The sequence below is a fragment of the Limulus polyphemus genome, unplaced genomic scaffold, assembly GCF_000517525.1.
Source record: "Limulus polyphemus unplaced genomic scaffold, Limulus_polyphemus-2.1.2 Scaffold103, whole genome shotgun sequence".
Taxonomy (NCBI): Eukaryota; Metazoa; Arthropoda; class Merostomata; order Xiphosura; family Limulidae; genus Limulus; species Limulus polyphemus.
The window spans coordinates 208581-219936 of record NW_013665713.1 but is presented as its reverse complement, the minus strand read 5'-3'; the positions used below and the strand labels follow the sequence as shown (position 1 = coordinate 219936).

Genomic DNA, 11356 nt, shown 5'->3' with positions numbered 1-11356 from the left:
GGCGCTCGCATCAAAACCTGCGTGTCGCGGGATCGAATCCCATTCACGCTAATCATGCTCGCCCTTTCAGCCGTGGGGGCGTTATAATATGACGGTCAATCCCACTATTCGTTTGTAAAAGAGTAGCCCAACAGCTGCCTTCCCTCTAGTCTTGCACTGTTAAATTAGGGATGGCTAGCGCAGATAGCCCTCGTGTAGCTTTGCGCGAAATCCATAACAAACTTACATTATAGATTGTTAAAATTAAGTAAGGATTTTCACTGGTTAGTATGCTGATAGTTTTCAAGGTTTAAAAATCTTGGTAGTTGAAAGAGTATGCAGGGGTTTTAGCAGACATCATTAATGTACTTTACTTAGGGGTCTTACATACCTGCAATTTAGAGTACTAACATATGGATGCGGCATAATATTGTTCTTATACGATCAGTCATTCCAACACTGTATGTATGTGTTTATAGTTATTTTACTTAAACTTATAACATTAGTAGTGTTGTGCTGTTTGAACATACGCAGAATTCTGTTTATAAATATAAGGTAACAAAATAAATTTTGTGCATCCCAATCAAATATAGGATAAATCAGGTACATAGGATCATCGAAATACATTTTGTGTGAGGTGACCCCATCAATCTCATATTTTTCTGTTTGTAACCAGTTCTTGTATTTTGGAATACAAAGGATAAATTACTAATGCAGCGATGTGTCTCTGCAGGTGCGAACCAGACACCATGGGAGATAAGTTGAGCACATATATATTTTGTTCATGGTAAGTTCGTCACTACTTGACAGTGCAATGCCTCCTGGGTTTCTTATGGCTGGATAATTTTTAACGGTCCTTTACGAGGAAGGATAATCGTTAGACAACCTAAAACCAGGAAACACAACATTCCGGAGTAAGAAACAATCATTGTTCTCCATGGCAGTTGAAAAACTCGCACATATGGGTGCTTAAAGAAGTAATCGTCTCGGAAGCCAGATCGTAAAACGTTTCAGAGCAATGCTCTTATCCGAAAAGAGAAAGAATGGTTGCGAAAGTGAATCCTCCGACCCAAAAACCATTGTGATGAAACTGTACATATCTCATTGTATCATTAACAACATAATAGATAACGATTTTAAGATTGACGAAGGCTTGCAAGCTTCCTGTCATACCTCCAAATCAGTGGCTGTTTTCGTAAGAAATATGGCGGGAAACTAGAATCACACCATCTTATCGGACCATACACCTGTCAGATAAGTTGTTCAACGTGATTATGAAGAAGGTGTTTTATAATAAGAAGTCAAGAGATTGGAAAGTCTATTTGACCCTGTGAGTTCAAGACTTCAGACCAAAAACATATTGCAGGATAATATCTAATTTTTTCAGGATCTATATTACCTTGACTTGGGGGTTGGGGTGGAGAGGTGGTGCTATTTCCATGGTATAATCACATAACATCTGGAGTTAATCTCAGCTCGTGGGCTTAGCTATCACGGTTTCATAACTTGCTTGTTGGATGACTTTCAAATAGCGAGGGACTTCGAGCAAGAATGGGCGGACGGATATACTTCTTCTGTAAAATGGCTTTTTACTTAAGTTTGTTTGTTTCAACCTTATAATTAAACACTGCCAGAATCAATTGATTTCGCTTGGTGGCACATTTTTCATCGCCAGAGACATATCTGTCTGATGTGAGGAGGAACAGCCGGATGACCTCTGCGTAAATCACCTAGCCATATAGCAGGTATCGACGACGAGTTTGAAGACCGAGCCTTGTGGGAGTGGTCCAAAATCCAGGAATGTGCGTCCTTCTAGTTTTAAAACTAGCTGCGCGTAAAAGGGCCAGTACTGTACAACTCTACAGGCTGATATATTACAGGTTTCAGTTAGTCGGGTTATTAAGGCTATAAAATATAATAGAAAAGCAACGTATGTGGTGGTAGCATGTAATAATATATGATACGAAAATTAGTTGGTTAGTTGTACTGGAGAAAAGGTATGAAACTAAAACTGTAAGATTATTCACATTATTCAAACTTTAAAAAAAAAAGACATTTTCTTCCATTCTACATTTCTAAAATTATACAAAGTGTTCGAAAGATTGTAATCAATATAAAATTATGTATTATATACAGTATTGAAATTACAAAGAATAACAATCAATGTCCATTAGTTTTTAAAGTTTCATTTAATTGCTACTTGGACCGGGCATGGCTCAGTGGTTAGTGTACCCGCACTGTGAACCCACAGATTGATTATTCGCGAGTCGCTGTCGCAAAAACGCTTTTCGGACTTTCGGGTCATGCGTATGCTATAAGAGAAGAGAAGCCCAAGAATTAGTGACGTGCCTTCCTTGTAGTCCATAAGCTAGAGATTAGGATGGTTATGCGTAGCTTGCTCTTGTGTAGTTTTGCGCGAAGTTTTGAAACAAGGAAAGAATTGTTTGTTTGTTCAATTTCGTGTGAAACTACGCAAGAACCATCTGCGCTAGTCGTCCCTAATTTTGATATAACTCTTGGGCTACTCTTCGCCAACGAATAGTGGGATTGATCGACACAATATAACGCTTCCACGGCTAAAAGGTAGGGCATGTTCGGTCATGGATTTCAATCCCGTGACCCACAGATTACGAGTCAAGCGCTCTAACCATCAGGCCATGCCAGACCCTTAAAGGAAATAAGCATTACTTTTTTAAAGTTTTCCTAAGTTTATTGAGCTCACACTGGCTTAGCGGTAAATCTGAAGGATCATAGCTCTAAAAGCCGGGTTTTGAACTCACCCATCCCCTTCCGCAGATTGTTCTTATTGTTTTAAACGATTGTGTTTCGGAATGTTCACTTTTAGCTTTCTCTTTATGTGCTTCACGACATAAAATTTATATTCGCTCATATCGAGCAATTAAATACTGCTCTTTTGGTTTTTGTTTTGTTAAGCAGCACAATGTGTTATCTGTGTTGTGCTCACCACGTGTATCGAAACCCGAATGTTAGCGTTATAAGCCTCCAGACTTACTTCTGAGCTACTGTGGACTCTCAGTTTTGATTAATTAATATGAGTATTTATTAGCTCATTAGGCTAGAGAACATGGCATTACATATATTTTACTATGGAATTAAGTGGAAGGTTAATATATTAACAAAAAATACTTGTGAAAAGTCCACGCCAAACAACGTGAATTAAACAAGATTAAGTTTAATCATTCTATGAAAACAAAATGTAATTTCTGTGTTTTGTTTTTTGCTGTTTTTATAAGTATGTAAAAAGATAAACATGCCAGTTTTAGTCGAATAAGGAATATATATATATATATATATAAATGCGCTTCACGGTTCAAAAAAATATTCCCACACCCTTGTAATTGTCAGTAAATAAAGCATTCGGGCTTTTATTATTACTTTTGTTAGGTTGTTTGTTTTAAAATAAAACATTATTTATTTTCAAAACTAAATGTAGTAGATATATATAGATGTCTCCGCATGCTTAGAGCTAACCTGATAGTTAAGTTCAAGCTTACTAAATGTTGTTAAACTTTTTGTCGTTAAGAAGAAACTTAAGACGAAAATTCTGAAAGCAAACTTAATTTGATAAATTTCAGTGAAATTTATTATCTAAACTTCTATTTTATGTTAACGTAACATCTAATAACAATCCAGGAAGAACTAATGCACATCTGTGCTGACCTTAGGCTTAAGGAAATCTGTAACAAATTTTACGTGTATCAAATTATTGTGTTGCATCATAGTTGATATTTAAGTAACATTAAAATAATAGAATCATTTAATGTTTAATTTTTCACTTGAAAATAAAAGCCTCCTTTGTTAGTTTTCAATGTTTTATATACTACTGTTTATTGGGAATAGGTGGGAATTATTTCTTAAATTCAAATGTCTTAAGTGCACACTGGAGACTAGAAATAATTATAAGAATAAATACGAACACAAGTTCCAGCTAAATAAAACTTTTAATGTACCCGACGTTTCGACTAACGCCTTTATCAAGGGTTAGCTTTCTACAGGTTATTAAAGGTTAGGTTTCTAATAAGTGGGTATCATTTATGAAACATTGTATAAAATTCCTCTAATTTAATACGAATCAGAGCATAATTGGTCTTAAAAAGTGCCTGATATTTGAATTTATTTTCTTCCTATTTGTTTTTAAACTGAACTAAAGTAATGAATTTGAATATTAATATGTGTTTACTGTAAGAACAAAATTGTTGAAGTGGATCCAGAAAAACACACTTACAGGTAAAGTTTCATAGAAAAACTAAAGGCTGCCTGGAATTATGAAAATGCTGATCTGTGTTTCACTATTACAAAACTGGTTCCTTTCATGTTTATATAGTCACAGATAGTGTATTATATGTCGTAAATATATGCTTTTGAGTCCTGATAAAGCGGATTCAAATGCTCACTCTGTATTATAAAATATGAAAGCCTGATTCTGATAAACTAAGAGATATACAAGAAAATGAATATCTGTTTGTTCAGAAGATTAAAAACCAAATCGATTAATGCTTACACAACAATAGATATATATTGTTATCAAGAGCCTTCCACGATACCTTCATTAGAAGATACTTGTTTGGTTTTCACACTGAGAAGGTGCTGCTCTTGACTATTAATAGGTTGAAACTGAAAACTTCCATAGAGCCACCATGAGAAGCTACGGGGCAGAGATTTGGCGATTTTTAATCTGGAACTTTCCACAAATCTACAACGAAAGATACCCGCCTGACCATTTGTAGACCGAAACTAGAATCTTCCACAGTACTACAATAAGAAGACGGTATAAGTGAAGCTGGAGCCTTCCTCAGCACTGCCATAAGAAGACTGTATTCTCTTTCTTGGTATAGTTGAAGCTGGAGCCTTCCACAGTATTACCATAAGAAGACTGTCTCTTGATATGGCTGAAGCTGGAGACTCACACAGTTTTAACGTATTTCTTACGAATATGTTATTCGTAAAGCCAAGGAGAACCCTCCCACAAATTAAACGCTTTGTATATAGAGCCAACAACACAATATGAGCGATTATCATAATTTTTTTCTATTCGAAATTAAAATAGCTAGGAATTTCTTGTTAAAATATATTATTGTGAAAATATATTATGTTACTGTTCCAATAATTAAAGTTACATTGAATTACCTCATTGCTAAAGTAGACATATTTTTTTACTCTTCAAGTAATTAAAGTTACATTGAATTACCTAAATTTAAGTGTGGACACCTTTTTTTCTAGACAATTCCGTGATTACTGCGTGAATTCATTCAGATTGCTGTTAAAAATATGATCCCTGAGGTAACTACACACCGATGTCCGTGTAGGGCGTGCTGACAGCCTGTTTTTCTGGATTTAAACACCCACCTGAAACACTTAAAAATAACGTTTTGTATCAGATGCAAAGAATAGTTTAAAAGCAAGATAGTGGTAAATGTATTTGAGATGAGGACGTTTTAATTTTCTTTCTTACCGAAATACAGTAGATAAGACCGGACATCACCGAGCGATCCAGACGTGTGTATACGTTATATATAAAGAAAACAACACATCGGATACGTGCAAGAATGAAGAACCGAATTACCTGAGCTTCTTTATATACCATTTTTAACGTTATTTAATAATACATTGCTTCGTCGCCAATTGGAATAACCCTTATTTGCCCGAACTGAATAATATGCTATGGTTGTCAGTGTAAAAACTGTAAGTTTCTTGAAAGTTATAATGTGGCCGGCAATTAACGAGGCGTCCCGTTGTGGGTGTTGTTTGGCAACGGCGATCATTATGATAGTGAGGATTAATGACTGTAACAGCCACGCGGAATGCAGGTGGTGGATTAAACACTCCCGCAATCCCAAAGGCTCAACAAGATTATTAAAATTGATTGTCGTCGACACAGATATTCACTAGGGGAGTTGAAGATAAAAAAATGTGTTACTTTATCTGTCTGTGGAGTCAAAACCTGAACCTTCGTAACCACTGAGGTGACAACTTTTGTGTGTTGTAGCTCTAACCTAACACACGGTGGAGCATGGGGAAAGGTAGGTGGGTATGTAAACTAAATCTACGAATAGTCGATTTTCAATATGTTTTCCTTTACTTGACTACGTTTTGGGTGTTGACAGAAGTAAACTTACAATAAATCAGATGAGTATAGTTACTTAAACCAAATCGCTGGAAAGGAGAAAGGTTAAGCAGTTAATGTTGTGTTTTAAATTGAATCAAAGTATACTTAAGAACCTTAATAAGATGAAACATTCTGACGCAACTAGAACAGCTTCAGCATTGAATGAGGTATCATTAGAAAGATAATTTTCCCTTTATATGCATATATAAATCAAACTTCAAAAATGTTGTCTGATTCGATTGTGGTACTGACTTCAAACAACCGTATTAAAGGCCTAGCTCTTCTGCTTTATGAACACCATGCATGCAAAAATCAACATTTATTTGATTATTTGATCTAGAAAATTAAATCTGTCCTACGAATTGAAGGACTAGAGGTGTAACACAGTAGTTTAAAACTAGTGCTTCAACTGAACCAGATAACGCATTTTCCATCATGATTTTTGATAACAGATTGATAGAAATTCCTCCTTCTAACAATAACTCATTTAATACTGTAGTTATCTCAGGATGGTTCTGTATAGGTAGACAGTTAGATAGCAGTACCTGCGCTAGAGATGGTGCAATGTGCACACTGCTCTAGGGCCTTCAAAAACGTCCAATATTCATATTTTTCATGTAATATAGAATTCTTGTTTTTGATCTATTCTGTACTTAATTTTTTGAATAGACTGTCTTTTTCTTTTCATTTCCCGTACAACTAAACTAAAATTTAAGGAGTCCAATCATAAGTTTCTGCACCAGGGCTACAGAAAACCTGGATAGATACGTAACTACAATCTACCGGTAAGTTTACGAATTTTCAACACTAAAATCTTGAGTTCTATATCCGCGATGGCCAGAGCACAGATAGCCCATTTGTATAGCTTTGCGCTTAACATCAAATTCCCCCACCCCAGCGACTCAGTGGTAAGTCTGGGAGTTTATAATGCTAAAAATCTGGTTTTGATACTCATGTCGGGCACAGTACAGATAGCTCACAGTGTAGCTTCGTGCTTAAGAACAACCAAAAATCCTTTCAGTAAGACAGTCTTTAGAGATAAATTTGACTATATCTCACAAGAAATAGTATATTATTTTAATTTTGCTTTGAGACTACTGATGATAAATAAAGTTCTCCAATTAATTCTTTCTGTAACATAAAATAGACATTTTCATAATTTCCAGGCCTTTTTCAAATCCAGTTTACTATGCTTTTATTTTAGTTGGTGTTATGTAATTTCATTTTTCTAAGGCTATCTAACAGTACTGAGATTTGAGTGTAGGAAATCATTTACTTTAAGTAATAAGAATTACAAAAAGACTCAGGTTGTTAAACCAAACTGTAATTAATTATTTTCAATATTTGTAATTGTTCAAGATCGCAAAAACATTCCCCGAAAACGTTTCAAATAGTTTAAAACAAAAATAAATATTGTTTCATTAAACCATGCCACGATAAACTGAGTTTACTTAAATTGTTTTTATAACAAACTTCTAACTATATCAAAAGGTAATTACAGTGTAAAAAGGCATAGAAATAGATGAAATTACTTTTCTCGCGGCTATTCAGATTTATAGTGTAATACCCTTAGAGACTGTAACAGAAATTCTAAAACATTTTGAAGGCGCTACAGAATATTGCTGTAAAACGTGACTTGATTAGTTCCACTACATAACTCTGTGTGTATTCATTATGTATATTTTTAAGAACTTGGAAAGAGATTCTATAAGGTCAACTTTATTCCTTAATTAGCAGCATTAGTCATATAACATAATACATTTTTAAATCATTTATTTTAATTTGAATCATTACCCAGTTAGTTCTTTTAGTAAGACAAATATCTCACACGATCACGACGTGAAGAACGTCACAGATGGCGTGTATTTTCTCAGAACAAACTAGAAGTCTCATTAGTGAAACATACATGTGAGTTGGCTGGGATCATATATATGGCTTAAAAAGTACTTATAAATGATATTTAACAGCTATAATCATCTCGTATTACTTTTTGGAAGAGACTCTTATACATTTATTTATGACAGAAACAAATCTGTCTATCGTTTTTCACTAAACGTTTTTTGTTTGTTTTTTCATCCACGAAACTTTCTACGTCACAAGTGGTAAGGAAAAATAAAATGACCTAAAGTCATCATTAAATAGGACATGAATTTGTATTAAAGCTAGAAAGCTGACAAATTATATTTGATGATAAATAAACTTAAATCGTTTAAATTTACATACTAAGATTTATAACTTAGTATTCACGTACATATTTAAACGTTTTGTATTCACGAGAAGGTTTTTGTGTAATTTTGACATGATAGATAGCCCACTGTTCATCTTTCCCAGTTATAAATTATGCTATCTACTGGATTTCTGGGAATTGGCGGGAGACCTGTAGGCTTAATGAGAAATAGAAACTTGATGATTAATCGGAAAAATACAAAAAATAATAAGTTGCCGAAAGTCTCCATGTCTTACAGAACAGCCTTCTGAAGTCTAACTTTATACAGATCTTAAAACAAGTACATAAAGCTTGTGTTTTGCTTAAGATTGGAATGAAGTTAAGCTAGGCACTATTTTAAAGTTGACACTGGACCTACATAAGCTAAAACACTAATCAAACTGTATCTGAGCATGTATAAGCTGAGTTGACCACCACTTTATTCGATGTAGCATGTTCACTATTTTCTTCTAAATTTACAGTCAAATTTAACCTGTGGTCAGCTATTTTAAATTAGCTGATATGTTTAAAGTTAGTGGATTTATATGTGTTTCTGCACCACTTCTTGTATAGGGTAGTGAAATATGATGTCTATTTCCTCATCACACTTACTAGTCTGAAATGGCTAAATATTTCTGGTAATCATGAAAAAATCCCTCATCTTGCGATCTTAGAAAAGCGTTGAAAGTTTTTCTTATCCGAATCTAAGTTCTAGTGTATATTTGTCACTGCACCCAACTGTGGCCCTTGATCAGCATGTGCCTCTTTTCTCTTATATATATCCTTCTCCACGAGAAAGATGTAGTTTTGTCATTTTAATCTGCAATGAAAAGAAAATATATATCAATTAATTTAACAAGACACGCAGATTTAACCAGGATATTACTTAACCGGTATTTGAATTCAACATTTAACACATAAGCTTTTGGTCACAGCCCCAAAATATCAGTTGACACTGGTCACACTGTGGCATTCCTGGAAATGAATATTGCGGTATTTCCCATGCAATGATTTTCCCGCAGAGCAGTTAGTTAGGGCATTCTAATTAAAGGTTCAAAAGCTACTGGACTACAAAGTGTAACTGACTTCCCCAGATCTCCAACCTGGATCATCTAGAAGAAAAACTCGACATTGCTAGACACATGAACGACAGGTGTTTATTTACACAAAATAACAATCCAATCGCAGAAACAAAACAAAACAAAGTCTAGTGGTGCACATACAACTGATAATAGTAATGTAAAAACTATATTACAAAGCTGTTATCAACTCAGTGTGTTTCCCCTGTAAGTTAAAACTTTTAAACTTAAGATGAAAATGAAACAATTAATCAGAACCGAAACTCCAGTTTAAACGTTACTGTTACACAAAGTTAAATCAAATAACAACTCAAATTAAATAAAAGTTCTCCTAAAAGTTTACTTTAATTAAGGTATTCTTACAACACAAACTATGAATGCTCACTTAAACGTTAACACAGAATTTGTTGTGAATGGACAAAACTCCAAATCGCATTAAAGTCACTAAAGCTATTCTTGCAAAACGTACAATGGTTTAGATCAAAAGTTAAATCAAGTTTATAGTTATATCCATACTACAAGTTTACTAAAAGGTGCAAGAAGGGATTTAAGACATTCTAAAGCCTATTAATAATTTCTCTAACTCTAACGCTAGCTCCGTCTTACAGGGACAAACCCGGTTTTATATACAAAATTTCTATACAGTGATAAAGTTAAGTTTGAACAACGAACGCACCTTGAATCCATAATCAATGGTCACTGTGAGTCGAGTTTTGGGGCGTGGCTGCTGCCCCGACCTTTATCCAATTTTCGACAGAGAATATAACTCTATTTCTAGACATCTTGCGCTATCTTTCCTGCAAGAAACTTCGGTAATTAACAAGTAGTGAACTCACATCTTGTACACATCAATACAAGAGGAAGTGTCTACTTGAACGAATTTCTGCTTTCAAACTTGTAACTGAAAATACTTACATCTTAACTAAGGAGGTAGAAGACTCGTGATACTTTCCTTGTAACACAATATCACACAGGAAAGTCAGGTTGCCCACAACCGTCAAATAACATCATATAGAAATGGTTAAATGAATGAACAGACAAATAATTTGAATGGAATTACAATTTTTACTTAATACTTTGATAGTGACTGGAAAGCTTTGAATTGAAGGTGACAGCTGACAATAAGAAGAGTAACTATCTCTGTTGAAATGAAATAGATACGGAGAAGTTGAAATTAATAACATACTTGCATTGTTTACTTAACATTGGATAAAAGAGAATGAAACTTCGAACAGTAACTCTTATATGCGGTTTCTAGTTTGTCTCTGGAAACGATCTCTATGACAAAGAAACGTTCACCTCTCAGCAACAGTGAGAGTGTCGAAGCTAGCTATTCAAATCTGAAACATCCTGGTCCTGCTGTAATCCTGCATGCTAATAAACGTTAATTAAACGGAGATCTATTTATGAAAAAGATGCTTACCCCCATGCAGTTGAGTGGTTAGTATACACAAAACGATATACTGTTGACTCATTATTTCACCTTTCTCTTTCTCATTGTGTAACAGATGTGTAATCGCAGGTTCTCATCGTGTTATAGGGGGCATCCATCTATGAAGAAGTTGAAAAGTTTCTCGTATATACAAAAGTTATATATTCTTCCAAGTTGTAGAGTTGTGTTCGTGATGATAAATCATTACAATATTGATTTTAAAAACGTCTCACTGTAATTTAACATCTATATAAACGTCATGTATATGTACGTTGCTATCGGCTGGTTTCTTTAACTTAATTCTCTAACTTCATTAAATGAAAGTTTTGTTATTTAGTTGAGATTGAAACCTTAAATAATACAAATGGATTCAAACAAGAAGAGCCTGACAATTTAGTTTATATTAAGAGTTTTTTTCGCTATACATTTAGATAATTTGCAATTAACTACCGTGAAAGTTAAATATCTTGTTTGTTTGTGAATTTCGCGCAAAGCTACGCGAGGGCTATCTGCGCTAGCCGTCCCTAATTTAG

General features: G+C 34.4%; 1 long non-coding RNA gene across 1 annotated transcript; it reads right to left on the bottom strand.

Annotated features, from left to right (window-relative positions):
- Positions 1-8563: 8563 nt before the first annotated feature.
- LOC111088754 lies at positions 8564-10647 on the bottom strand. Its single transcript, XR_002613176.1, has 2 exons — positions 10068-10647; positions 8564-9132 (listed from the first exon to the last, which is right to left on the bottom strand). It is a non-coding gene; the product is annotated as an uncharacterized LOC111088754 (long non-coding RNA).
- Between the last annotated feature and the right edge of the window lie 709 nt (positions 10648-11356).